Genomic DNA, 15,000 nt, shown 5'->3' with positions numbered 1-15,000 from the left:
GATTTCTGAGCACATTCTCCATAGGGCCCTCTTATCTCTTCCTTCTTCGAGCTCGGATTATGCAAGAAGGGACCGAGAAGAAACTATCAGCAACAGCTGGGTTTATTACGGGACAGCTCATCATGTTCATATCGATCTATTATGCGCCTTTGCATCTAGCATTGGGTAGACCTCATATAATAACTGTCATACCTCTACCCTATCTTTTATTTCATTTCTTCGGCAATAATAAAAAAAACTTTTTGAATTATGGGGACAAGAAAAAGAATTCAATACGTAAATTTAGCATTCAAAGAATATTCTTTACTAATCTTATTTTTCAGTTATTTAACCCCCTTGTCTTACCAAGTTCCATATTAGTCAGATTAGTAAACAAATAAAAAAAGAGAGCAAATTACTAAAAGAATGAATAAAAAAGATAATAATATATATATATATGAAGAAATTCGTCCACCCCCAATATATTTTATGGCCTCTCCCATAAAAAAACTTAAGATACCATGACGAAAAAATACAATATTATTTTCTTTCATCAAAGGACATCAATTACTAAGATTCGAAGCAATTAGACCTTTTAATGAATACACGGAGGAACACTTCGCGTAATGAATATTAGTCGGATTTCGAATCCAAAGAGGGCCCCTTCTATCAAAACAAAATCTCTTTTTCCGAAGAAAGCATTCATTTTTTCAGTTTCATTTCTTTTTTTCAAAGTAATTCAATTGGTACACGCAAGAAATAGGCCAATTCTGCAGCTTTTTGTTCAATTTCTCGTGAAGTTAAATTCTCGTCAATACGAGTCAGGGGGATGGCCCCCTGTCCTATGATTTCCATATAAAGGATACGACGAGTAGAAATACCCTCTTTAACTTCTATTCTGATGGACTGAATATCTTTCATAAGAAATCGAATAAAAATACGACGATTTTTTCCAGGAAATCCCCAACGAAAAATACACACTATTCCCGCTTTTTTATCGAATCGATCATAACCACTACCCACATTCCACCAAATTGTACACCACAAATATGAACTAATAAAGAGACCCGCGATTCCATAGAAAGACATCACGATTCCTTGTGGAAAAAAAAGAATTTGCTGAGACGGAAATAAAGATAACAAATTCCTACCAAGATAACTGGAAATTCCAACCAATAAGAACCCCAATGAACCTAAAAAAAGGATAAAGGCCCAGCAGAAATTGCTAGTTTTTCGAGACCCCGCTATAAGTTCTACCCATATACGTTTCGATGGTTATGCCACGATGTCCTTATTATATAAGCCTATATGCGATAGATAAACTTCGAAAACCATGATACTTTTGCTGATTTGAACACAAATTCCGTTCTTTAGAAAAGAAATGGAATAATGGAATTATAGTAAATTCCCACAAAAGGTCCTTTTTTACGAGGTAAAGCTTATATTTCTTTGTTACTAAACCATAGATCTATTCCCCTTTTCAATTAAATGGGAAATATTCCCTATACCCAAAATTCTGAGTTTCATGTTACTCACTTCCAGAGACACGTCAGATCTGGGACATCCCAAATCAATTGATTGGAATGACAGTTTATTGTTCAAAATCTGTACAATAAAAATTTTGATCAAATCACACATCGCAGTAAACTAGACCTTCTAATTCTTTAAGAGGTTTATCCAAAAGATTCGCGATATAACTAGGAAGACGTTTCAAATACCACGCATGGGTTACTGGGCATGCGAGTTTTATATAGCCCATTTGATATCTACGTATCCGAGAATCAACAAATTCTACCCCACATTGTTCGCAAAAGAAATGATATGAATATAAATAATTTCATATGTGGCAATTATTACCACTAAACTAAGCGGGCTATTTATAATAATAATAGGCGTTATGTGTGACATTTAGGGCATATCATTTTCAATCAATATAGATTGATCCGAAATCTGATTCAAATCCAATATAGCACCTATGGGTACATAAGAAATGTATTGAATCGATTCATTAAAAATCCAATTATAGCCCCTCTGGGGTGTAAAATATATCTTTTCTCACCATCCCCATAGTGTATGAGACAGATGTATGCATTTCGATTAGGGTCGTATTCTATGGTTACGATTCTACCATATATGTCTTTTTCATTCCGGCGAAAATCGATTTTACGGTATAGACGCTTATGACCTCCCCCTCTATGCCCTGCGGTAATGATTCCTCTGGCATTACGGCCTTTACCACAACGATGCTGTCCATAGATCAAATTATTTCGTGGATTGGATTTGACTTGACTGTCTACGGCTCCATTGCGTGTGCTCGGGGTAGAAGTTTTGTATAAATGTATCGCCATGCTATTAAGTATTTTGATTTAAGTTCATTTCTTTCTAAGAGGTGGAATAGAATAACCCGGTTGAAGCGTAATGATCATACGTCTGTAATGCATTGTATGTCCCATAATAGGTCGCATTCTTCTACCCTTTACCGGTAGTCGATGACTATTCATAGCTATTACCTTGACACCAAAGAAGAGTTCGACCCAATGCTTTATTTCTGTCCTAGTTGATCCCGATTCGACATTAGAAGTATATTGATTTTTCACCAATAACCGAATACCTTTGTTTGTATATACTGCATTTTTGATTCCATTCATATTTGATTCCATTCATAAATAGATTTTCTTCCCTATGAGTTCTAGTCTCAATAAGAATACTAGTTTTTACTGTTCATATGTTATGATTTGAATATATCACACCAATTCGTTATGTATGGATGATGAGATTCCATTGATACAGAGCCAATCGTTCTTTTTTCTCTGACAGATGGTCAGAACTGCATCTGGGTTCGAATCCTACTGAGAGGTCTACTAGAGATCAGAAATTGCTGAAGAAAGAACAAGATGTTTCTTTTGTTCTTTCCGGGCGATCGGAAAGCATCCAGATAACCACGATTAGATGACCAATCATATATGGCATTGATTATTTTTTCTAGAATTTTTGTTTTACGAACATTTTTTTCAAATATATTTTTTAAGTTCAAATTTTGTAAAACCGAATAAACGGGCTTATAGATAAAAGACGCTATAAATATTCCGAAAAAAGACAGACTGACCGAAAAAGTTGCATTTGTTAAAAATTCAAACCAATCGAAAGAATTTTGAAAATTTTGATGCAACAGGTCTATAGAAGGGATTAACAATTTGGATAATATATCCAAATTTGTTCCTTCTTGGCTAAAAGAGATTCCTATTACTCCAACCAACAAAGTAAATAATACTAATATAAACATAGAAAAAAGCATAGTATTGGTGGATTCATGAGGATAAAAAGGAGAAGGCTTTTTAGTATCAAAATGAGTAGTATCAATAAGAAGACGTGTTATGCTTTTGACATTTTGATTAATTCTATGGAAATATGCCCTCTTGTTAAAAAAAAGATATTTCTGGTCATTATTTATTAATGTTAATAAATCTATTAAATAAAATCTTTTGTTTACTTTTTGTTTTCTTTCTTTACCCCACAAAGATATTGAATATAATGAATTTTTTTTTTTGCCATTGAGATTTTGAAAATGAACATTGAAATATCCTTCAAAAACAAGTAAATAGATGCGAAACATATAAAATGCGGTTAATCCAGCTGTAAAATAAGCTAATATTGCAAAAATTGGCGAATACAACCAACTATCATTAAGAATCAGATCTTTGGACCAAAAACAAGCAAAGGGTGGAATACCACAAAGAGAGAGCGTACCTATTAAAAAAGCTGTTTTTGTAATTGGCGTATGTTTTGTTAACCCACCCATAAGAACCATATTTTGACTTTTTTCTGGAGAATATCCAACAATAGTTTCCATTGAATGAATAATTGATCCAGATCCTAAGAACAACAATGCTTTTGAATAAGCATGAGTAATTAAATGAAATAGAGCAGCTCGGGAAGATCCCATACCTAGAGCTAACATCATATAACCCAATTGAGACATTGTAGAATAGGCCAAATTTCTCTTAATATCTTTTTGAGCAATAGCTAAAGTAGCTCCCAAAAATAATGTTATTATACCAATGAAAGCTATTCCATTCATTATGGTAGGTATAGCTATGAAAAGAGGAAGAAGTCTAGCTACAAGAAAGATTCCCGCCGCTACCATAGTAGCAGCATGTATAAGAGCAGAAATTGGAGTAGGCCCCTCCATAGCATCCGGTAACCATACATGAAGGGGAAATTGGGCAGATTTAGCTACGGAACCGCAAAATAACAATAGGGCACACAAAGTAACAAAAAAAACATTAAGATAATTATTAAAAATCAAGTTATTGAATATTTGAAACAAATCCCGAAATTCCAAACTACCCGTTATCCAATAAAGACCTAAAATACCTAATAATAAACCAAAATCCCCTAAACGATTAGTTACAAATGCCTTTTGACAAGCATTTGCTGCAATAGGACGTGTAAACCAAAAACCTATTAATAGATAAGAACACATTCCAACTAATTCCCAAAAGATATAAATTTGGATCAAATTTGAACTAGTAACTAATCCCAACATTGAAGCATTAAAAAAACTCATATAAGCAAAAAATCTCAAATATCCTTGATCGTGAGACATATAATTATCACTATAAATAAGAACCAAAATGCCAACAGTAGTGATTAATATTAACATAATAAGGGTAAGTGAATCGATCAAGTAACCAAATTCTAAAGAAAGATCATTATTTATAGTCCAAGACCACACATATTGATAGATGAAACTCTTATTGTTATTTATTTGATCGATCGACAGCGCGACGGAAAAAAGCATAACTATACCTAACAATAAAATACTGAGAAAAGCCCACCTACGTCGAAGATTTTTTGTTGCTGTGGGAAAAAATAGAAGTCCCGCCCCTATCAACATAGGAACTGGAAGCGGAATGAAAGGTATGATCCATAAAGATTGATGTGTATATTCCATAAAAAAAGAATAAAAGATAAAATATTTTTTTCCTAATGAGTTTTGTTTCTTATTCGTCGGTTTTATCTCTTTTGTAAAGGCTTCAGTTAATAAAAAAAAAAGAGTGAACATATAAATAGAATTATTTATTTTTCTGAATCTTTGCACAATACTTCTAATATTTCCGAATATTTCAAAGTACTAAAAAAGGTCGAATAAACAAATTCAAATTCCTAATACACTTTTTTTAATATTTGTATTTTAGTAAAAAATTCTCATAAAACGGATGGTGTTTTTCCAAAATAAAACTTTGTTGTTCAGCATCTTGAACAAGCCACCCCTTAGACGGTATGGTTAAAAGATCGTCGACCCCTAAGGAAATGGATGTAACAGTAGCTTGCCGGAACCCCAAAGTTTTTACTTGATCCAGTATATGTGATGTATATGCCATTCCGAAGTGATCTATTAATCTACTAATAAGTCGCTTAATGGCAGTTCCACCGATTACTTTATTGTGAAAGACCAGATCAGCCCGTTCTCCATAAGTACCTCCATATTCTGCTCAGTGGGATTAAGTTCAACAATGGGTTTTAGTCAATGGTTTGAAAACTTCGCTTCTTTGCTTATGTTGATTCGTGTAGAAGTTTATTTTAAAAACTAAGATGCTACCCGATCCTAATTGATCCTTGAATTCAAATCCGCATCAGAAATTGACTTAACTAGATACTATATAAATGGGCTCGACAAAAACCTTGTATAGCTTCTTCGATTTCTCGATAAAAAGAAATATGACCAACAGTAGTTCGAATGTATATACAACGAATTTGTTTTTTTATACTTCTTACTACTATATAATGACCATAAATCTCATGATAGATACCCAACGGTTCATAATGAACTTCGATAGGAGCTTCTCTTGAGGAAATAACGCGCTGATCTAGCCGCCAGCGGAACCACAAAGGACTATCGAAATTTATTTTTTTTTGTCGATAAGCTCCAATTGCATCATAGGAATTACAAAAAAAGGGTTCTTTTTTTTTTTTCGTATATCTATTGTTATTATTGTAAATTCTTTCAGTTTTCGAATTTCTGCGATTACACGGACTATACCTGTTTGCACTAATACCTCGACGATTCCCGCTCGTTAATATATAAAGCCCAATAAGCATATCTTGAGTCGGTACGGAAATAGGATCTCCCATCGACGGAGACAATAGGTTCATATGAGAAAACATAAGTAAACGAGCTTCCGTTTGGGCTTCCAAAGATAAAGGCACATGAACAGCCATTTGGTCTCCATCAAAGTCTGCATTGAATCCCTTACAAACTAATGGGTGTAAACAAATAGCGCGCCCTTCCACTAAAATAGGTTGGAATGCCTGTATGCCTAATCTATGCAGAGTAGGCGCTCTATTTAGCAAGACGGGATGCCCCTGCATAATTTCTTGAAGGATTTCCCATACAATCGGTTCTTTTTCCCGAATTTTACTCTTAGCAATTCCCATGTTCGAAGCAAAATGCTTTCGAATTAGACCACGAATTACAAATGTCTGGAAAAGTTCTATTGCTATTTCGCGAGGTAATCCACATCGATGTAATGAAAGTGATGGTCCTACTACAATAACAGAACGCCCCGAATAATCAACCCTTTTTCCAAGCAGGGTTTCGCGAAATCTTCCCTCTTTACCTTCAATTATATCTGAAAATGATTTGTAAACCTTATTATGACCATCCCTCATCGGTTGCCCGCGGATTCCATTATCCAGAAGCGTATCCACGGCTTCTTGTACCAATTTCTCCTGGCACATTACTAATTCGCTTGGCGTAGATCTACTTGTTGTTAATAGATCGATAAGAGTATTGTTCCGATAGATAACTCTTCGATAGAGTTCATTAATATCTGAGCTCATTAGTTTTCCCCCATCGATTTGAAATTGCAGTCAAAATATTGAGTCTCATTTTCTATGTAAAAGAATTAAGTGAAAAAAAATTAGAAACAGACGAGTCTTATTACCCCAGGATTGGATAATTAGTAATCTTGTCTTGAAGCGGGCTCAAAAGACCAACCTTATTGAGATTGAGTTTTTGCTACTGTTTGGATGATTTATTATTCATGTATTAACAGAAACAGAAAATAAGGGCAGCTCAAAAAAAAGAAGTGGATGGTTAGAAGCACCAAGATACACAAGGGATTAGTAACACGGATTATGTAAATTGTCAAAAGGAACATTTCCACATAATCTAAATAAAGAATACTAATTGGGGCTTAAAGTTGGTAGAAAAGAGAAGGCAGTCCTCCCCCAATTCCGATCTAGAGTATGCTCCTATCCACTGATTAAATAAATGACTATCGGGAACGAAATAATCCGTTAATCTTTTTTTTTTAAGTATCCCCTTTTGATTTGCACAAAAAAAGACGAATAGGAACAAAAAAAATGACCCCGTCGTTTTGTTTTCTCTCTCTCTCTTTTTCTGAAGAGAGAATTTTTCTAATTTATTAGAAAAAAATATGCAAGTCTTTTTCGTAACCTAAAACGATGGACGGAGGGTTATAAAGATAATTCCAAAATATTTTCTTTATTGAAGAATAAAGCTATTACTTAATAAATTTTTGATTTTTAAGGGATAAGATCAATTCAGAAGGACCTTTTGTATCATTTAGAATATATATAAATTAATTTTATTTGTCTTTATTTTAAAATACAATGAGAACAGACAGAATTCAATTGGTCTAATTCAGAACCATCCGATAATTTTTAATCTTATTAATCTTAGGGATATCGCAAGAAAGAAATAATCGGCTAGGTCCTTAGGTTTATTTAAGGCTTTCGAGGAGCCGTATGAGGTGAAAATCTCATGTACGGTTCTGGAATAGCGATGGGGACAGTAACGTTCTCACCGACTAGCATTATCTAATAGTTTAAGTACAGTTGATATAGTTGATGCACAATCAAAATATGGTTTTTTGGGGTGGAATTTGTGGCGGCAACCTATAGGTTTCGTCGTTTTTCTAATTTCTTCCCTAGCAGAATGTGAAAGATTACCTTTTGATTTACCAGAAGCGGAAGAAGAATTAGTAGCGGGTTATCAAACCGAATATTCGGGTATCAAATTTGGTTTATTTTATGTTGCTTCCTATTTAAACCTATTAATTTCTTCATTATTTGTAACAGTTCTTTACTTGGGCGGTTCAAATATCTCTATTCCGTACCTATTCATTTCTGAGTCTTTTGAAATAACTAAAGCATATGGAGTTTTTGGAACTACAATTGATATCTTTATCACATTAGCTAAAACTTATTTGTTTTTGTTCCTTTCTATCACAGCAAGATGGACTTTGCCTAGGCTAAGAATGGACCAATTATTAAATCTTGGGTGGAAATTTCTTTTACCTATTTCTCTCGGCAATCTATTATTAACAACTTCGTCTCAACTATTTTCACTGTAAAATATGGATCCTCTAGATTTGTAACTTGTCGCAAACAAGAGAAAGAAACAAAAAAACTATTTCATAGATATTCACGATATGTTCCTTATGGTATACTGTCAAGATTAGCCTACCGATGGATTCAGACAGATAGAATCCATTACTTACGTCATTTTTGGAAGGATTGAATTTCGCTGATCGGATCGCCACACCGGATGTCTTTCTTACAAAGAAAGAGGAAAGGGGCGAAGCGCTAGTTTGAATTGAACCAACGGACTGTTCAGTCAGATAAAGAATTCCATCAATTCAGTAAGAAGAAAAGCCCGAGGCTTATCAGCGGACCATATGAAAAAAAGATAGAAGAAACTCTGCTGAAGTAGGGATTAGGGGTAGCTCCCTTGTCGACCAAGGAAAGCGGGTCAGTTGATTGGCAAGCCGACTGATACGGCCCCTTCTTCTGCTGCGGTTGAATCAGATAAAGCTGGTTAGATAGAGTAAGTGGAGATGAACATCTTAAGTGATTTATTCTTAATATGCGCTCTTCTTTCCCCCTATCGCTAGGGGCCTTGCCTTTTTAAATGAAAGGCTACATTCGATTCTGACAACGGGTAAAGCTACTGCCCAGCCCTACCTTTATGCAGGAATTGACCAAATAAGGAAGATTTTGACCCCCAACGAAAAAGGAATGGCATTTTCGGGGAATAGCCCGCTTAAATAGACTAGATTGAAGAAAGGGAGGATATCCGAAAGGCTCAGAGAATGGGGATAAACTACTCAGGATATCCTGATAACTAACCCACCTCGAGCTGATTATGAGAAACCCATTTACGCCTTTGAATGAGAGTTTTGGGATATGGGGCCAAACCCTCTTCTCTCTTTCGCCCATCTACCTCGGCTGCCTTGTCTTCTTCAGTTGGAACATAACCCAGCCTATAAGTTGCCTTGTGATTCACAAAGTTTGGTGACCCCTTGCTCTTTCTTCCCCAAGCCAAGTCCAGGGAAATGTCCCATCTCTATATGAGCCACGTAATGATTTGCATAGGATAAAAAGAAAGGGGCACCCTTTCTATAGCATTAACAAACTGGAACCCGGTTAGATTAAATCCTGCATTGTCATCCTTCACCTCGAAGAAAGCTGTCTCCCTATCAGCATCTCCATGGATAGTAAGAATTCCCCCATCTCTTGGCATCTTGATCTTTTGTTGTAACGAAGAAGGAACAGCACCCAAAGGCATGGTTACATGGCCTACCCAGTAACAGATTCAAAGAAGCAGGGATATCTAGTACATGGAATTCAATATTCGCAACGCAACCACTGGCCCTCACTCAACCCTCGACCGCTTCGTAGCCTCTTTCTAGGTTGCGTTTGACTTCTTCAAAGACGAAAGACAACCGGAGTCTTTGCTCCCTGGATAAGTCTCATCCGATGTCGCAACCGATGCTTAAAAGATCTTCTCAGTCTTCGATCGATCATTCTCTGCTTCATAGAGGAGACCTTTCCTTTCCCTTCGTTAGAAATTCTAAAAAGTCCATTCTGGAAAAGAGTCATAAAGTAATAAAAAAGGGGTTGAAATCTACACATTGATTTATTTTTGCGATCTTTTGTGAACCGTATGCATCAAAAGATGCATGTACGGCTCTTAAAGGATAAAATCTTATCCTAATCAACCGACTTTATAGAGAAAGACTACTTTTTTTAGGCCAAGAGGTTGATAGTGAAATATCGAATCAACTTATTGGCCTTATAATATACCTTAGTATGGAGGACGAGAACAAAGATTTGTATCTGTTTATAAATTCTCCGGGCGGATGGGTAATACCCGGAATAGCAATTTATGATACTATGCAATTTGTACGACCCGCTGTACAGACAGTATGGGTCCCATTGGCGTGCATCCAGTAGGAATTGAACCTACGAATTCGCCAATTATGAGTTGGGCGCTTTAACCATTCAGCCATGGATGCTTAGCGGGGATCCTCGTACATGGTGAATAACCAAATTCCAATTGAAGTGAAATCTTTCGGATAAATCAATGCAATTTAGGAGGATTCGATGAAAGGACATCAATTCAAATCCTGGATTTTCGAATTGAGAGAGATATTGAGAGAGATCAAGAATTCTCGCTATTTCTTAGATTCATGGACCCAATTCAATTCAGCGGGATCTTTCATTCACATTTTTTTCCATCAAGAGAGTTTTATAAAACTCTTGGACTCACGAATTTGGAGTATCCTACTTTCACGCAATTCACAGGGTTCAACAAGCAATCGATATTTCACGATCAAGGATGTAGTACTCTTTGTAGCGAATAAATATATCTTCTATCCCTTTATTACTTAAACCCAACTTATTTTGTTCACGAATTCAAACAAAAAAATGGTCCGATCCAATAAGAATGAGATCCTTTTAGAATTCGCTATTGATACGACATGCGGCTTTTTCCATTCATTCCTTTCTGGATCAGTCGTGGTCTTACAAACCCTACCGAGGTTATGGACGAAACAATTGCTTCATAAAAATGTGTAAAAAATGGAGTCGCACTTAAAAGCCGAGTACTCTACCATTGAGTTAGCAACCCCCTCCCCCTTCAAAAAAAAATAGGAAAAATAGGATGCGTAAATAAAAAAAAGATGGACCAACCTTTTCTTTGTCAAGAGTGGTATCCTTTATTCAAATTAAATTAATTCTTTTTTATTTATTTACCCTTGAATAAAAATAAAAAAGGAACTTCATGTTTGTATCACAGAAAGTTTAACGAACTCACTATTTGCTAAAAATTGCCTCTGTAACGTGAAGAAATCGATCGATTTCTTCACGATCGGATTATATTTGTTTTCAATACTGTTGTCAATATTAGTGTTGAAAACATAGAATCGCGAAAAACAAATGAATTCAAATTCGAAAAAAAAAAATGAAATATTAATATAAATCGAATTTGATTATATTACTCCTAAACTTCCTAATACAAGACATGATCCCAAAAAGACTAAAAGAAAATCATGTAGTGGTTCAGGTAAATCCATTATATGTAAAATAAGAGATAAATGCATCGAAATTTCATGACCTTTTTGATACGACCAGGGAAATCTTTTATCTACGAGATTTCTCTCCGCATTGAATTTCATCAAATCCTAACAAGTCGGAATAGGTACCAGTTAAGTTATGGGATTTATGTTATTTCATTCGTTATACGAAAGAGTAGGTCGAGAAACTATATAATATATAATATAAGTATATATTAGTATATAAGTATAACTAAATATAAGTCTAACTATATAGATATATAGTTATAGAATAGTTATAGAACAGATATCGAAATGAAATAGATAGAATAAAAGAATATTTTAATAATAATAAATTTATTTTGAAAATATGGAATAGTTTTTTTTTCTATTTAATCTTATTATTTTTCAAATTTATATTATTCTGTTTCATATCTATTTATATATATGATATATGAAACAGAATAATGTGAAATCTAATATGATTTTTATTTATATATTAATATTGAATTCTTATAAATAAATAAAACGATTTTATTATATCCTATTATTTTTTATTTAGAATAGTTCGAATTGTATAATCATCAATTACTGACATTGGTAATCGGCCTAAAGCAATTTGATTATAATTCAATTCATGACGATCATAAACTGAAAGTTCATATTCTTCAGTCATTGATAAACAATTTGTTGGACAATACTCAACACAATTACCACAAAATATACAAATTCCGAAATCAATACTGTAATTAAGCAAACGTTTCTTTCGAATATCTGTTTCCAGTTTCCAATCAACAACGGGTAAATCTATAGGACATACACGAACACATACTTCACAAGCAATGCATTTATCAAATTCAAAATGGATTCGACCGCGAAAACGTTCTGATGTAATTAATTTTTCATAAGGATATTGAATAGTTACGGGTAAACGATTTGCGTGGGATAAGGTAATCATGAAACTTTGACCAATGTATCTTGCAGCTCGGATTGTTTGTTGACCATAATTCATGAACCCAGTTACCATAAGGAACATATCGTGAATATCTATGAAATAGTTTTTTTGTTTCTTTCTCTTGTTTGCGACAAGTTACAAATCTAGAGGATCCATATTTTACAGTGAAAATAGTTGAGACGAAGTTGTTAATAATAGATTGCCGAGAGAAATAGGTAAAAGAAATTTCCACCCAAGATTTAATAATTGGTCCATTCTTAGCCTAGGCAAAGTCCATCTTGCTGTGATAGAAAGGAACAAAAACAAATAAGTTTTAGCTAATGTGATAAAGATATCAATTGTAGTTCCAAAAACTCCATATGCTTTAGTTATTTCAAAAGACTCAGAAATGAATAGGTACGGAATAGAGATATTTGAACCGCCCAAGTAAAGAACTGTTACAAATAATGAAGAAATTAATAGGTTTAAATAGGAAGCAACATAAAATAAACCAAATTTGATACCCGAATATTCGGTTTGATAACCCGCTACTAATTCTTCTTCCGCTTCTGGTAAATCAAAAGGTAATCTTTCACATTCTGCTAGGGAAGAAATTAGAAAAACGACGAAACCTATAGGTTGCCGCCACAAATTCCACCCCAAAAAACCATATTTTGATTGTGCATCAACTATATCAACTGTACTTAAACTATTAGATAATGCTAGTCGGTGAGAACGTTACTGTCCCCATCGCTATTCCAGAACCGTACATGAGATTTTCACCTCATACGGCTCCTCGAAAGCCTTAAATAAACCTAAGGACCTAGCCGATTATTTCTTTCTTGCGATATCCCTAAGATTAATAAGATTAAAAATTATCGGATGGTTCTGAATTAGACCAATTGAATTCTGTCTGTTCTCATTGTATTTTAAAATAAAGACAAATAAAATTAATTTATATATATTCTAAATGATACAAAAGGTCCTTCTGAATTGATCTTATCCCTTAAAAATCAAAAATTTATTAAGTAATAGCTTTATTCTTCAATAAAGAAAATATTTTGGAATTATCTTTATAACCCTCCGTCCATCGTTTTAGGTTACGAAAAAGACTTGCATATTTTTTTCTAATAAATTAGAAAAATTCTCTCTTCAGAAAAAGAGAGAGAGAGAAAACAAAACGACGGGGTCATTTTTTTTGTTCCTATTCGTCTTTTTTTGTGCAAATCAAAAGGGGATACTTAAAAAAAAAAAGATTAACGGATTATTTCGTTCCCGATAGTCATTTATTTAATCAGTGGATAGGAGCATACTCTAGATCGGAATTGGGGGAGGACTGCCTTCTCTTTTCTACCAACTTTAAGCCCCAATTAGTATTCTTTATTTAGATTATGTGGAAATGTTCCTTTTGACAATTTACATAATCCGTGTTACTAATCCCTTGTGTATCTTGGTGCTTCTAACCATCCACTTCTTTTTTTTGAGCTGCCCTTATTTTCTGTTTCTGTTAATACATGAATAATAAATCATCCAAACAGTAGCAAAAACTCAATCTCAATAAGGTTGGTCTTTTGAGCCCGCTTCAAGACAAGATTACTAATTATCCAATCCTGGGGTAATAAGACTCGTCTGTTTCTAATTTTTTTTCACTTAATTCTTTTACATAGAAAATGAGACTCAATATTTTGACTGCAATTTCAAATCATCATACCATAGAAATAACATATATAACCATATACCCATATATAATATATATAAGATAAATATAATATATATTATATATATATTATATATATATAATAGGCTGGTAATCTACTATCTAATCTAATATAGTATTTGTAAATTATCTAAATAGAATCTCGAATTTCTATTTCTATAGAAGCTGTCTGATTTCACTCATATAACTATCAGATTTTGTTCTTCAATCAGACTTGAAGTGAGAATAATAATGAATTTTTTATATTCTGCCCCTTTCCTATTTTCCTATAAAGTTGTCCTACAAGGAAAGGGCCATAGCAATAGCATCGAGAAGTTTTTGTATCAACGAATCGCACGTAGAGATATTGATAACACACATAGAGTTAATGGTATTTCATAACTAATCGATTGAGCAGCTGCTCGTAGACCACCCAAAAAGGAAAAATCTTGGATTACTTTTTGAAAAAGTAAAAATAAGTTTTTTTTGAGTAATAAGACTATTCCAATTACAATACTCATAAAGAAACAATCTTAATAAATGAAAAAGGGGTGGATCTTTCACCCAGTATCGAAGAGTTTGAACTAAGATTTCCAGATGGATAGGATAGGGTATTCGTACATCGGAAAAAAATTTTAAATATGTAAATTTATCCTCGAAAAAGGAAAAAATGGAATGAATTGATTGCAAATTATTGAGAGGTCGTTAATCTATAATCTATATTTCTTTCTTCAATTTAGCGTAACATATCCGGTATGCGGATACAAATGGATACACGCATAGATGCGCACACGCATTGTGTTAACTGTATTCTGAGGCCTTGATACTAATTCAATTATATATCCTTTAGATACAAAAAGGAATCGAAAAAATCGTCTTATCGTCTTATATCTACTTTTATCTATATAATTATATATATAATTAGTATTTTATTTTTTAAATCGACCATTTTTTTTTACAGAAATATAGTATGATTTGACATCAGAATCGCAAAATGTTAAGGAAATTTAGATTATTGTATATACAAA

At 33.8% G+C, this 15,000-nt stretch overlaps 1 non-coding gene across 1 annotated transcript; it reads right to left on the bottom strand.

Annotated features, from left to right (window-relative positions):
• Positions 1-10,230: 10,230 nt before the first annotated feature.
• Positions 10,231-10,304, bottom strand: TRNAM-CAU (transfer RNA methionine (anticodon CAU)). Its single transcript has one exon. It is a non-coding gene; the product is annotated as a tRNA-Met (tRNA).
• Between the last annotated feature and the right edge of the window lie 4,696 nt (positions 10,305-15,000).

This window comes from Arachis hypogaea, chromosome 16 (genome assembly GCF_003086295.3).
Source record: "Arachis hypogaea cultivar Tifrunner chromosome 16, arahy.Tifrunner.gnm2.J5K5, whole genome shotgun sequence".
Classification (NCBI taxonomy): Eukaryota; Viridiplantae; Streptophyta; class Magnoliopsida; order Fabales; family Fabaceae; genus Arachis; species Arachis hypogaea.
Note: the sequence above shows the minus strand (reverse complement) of the source record. Positions and strands in the feature narration are given on the sequence as shown.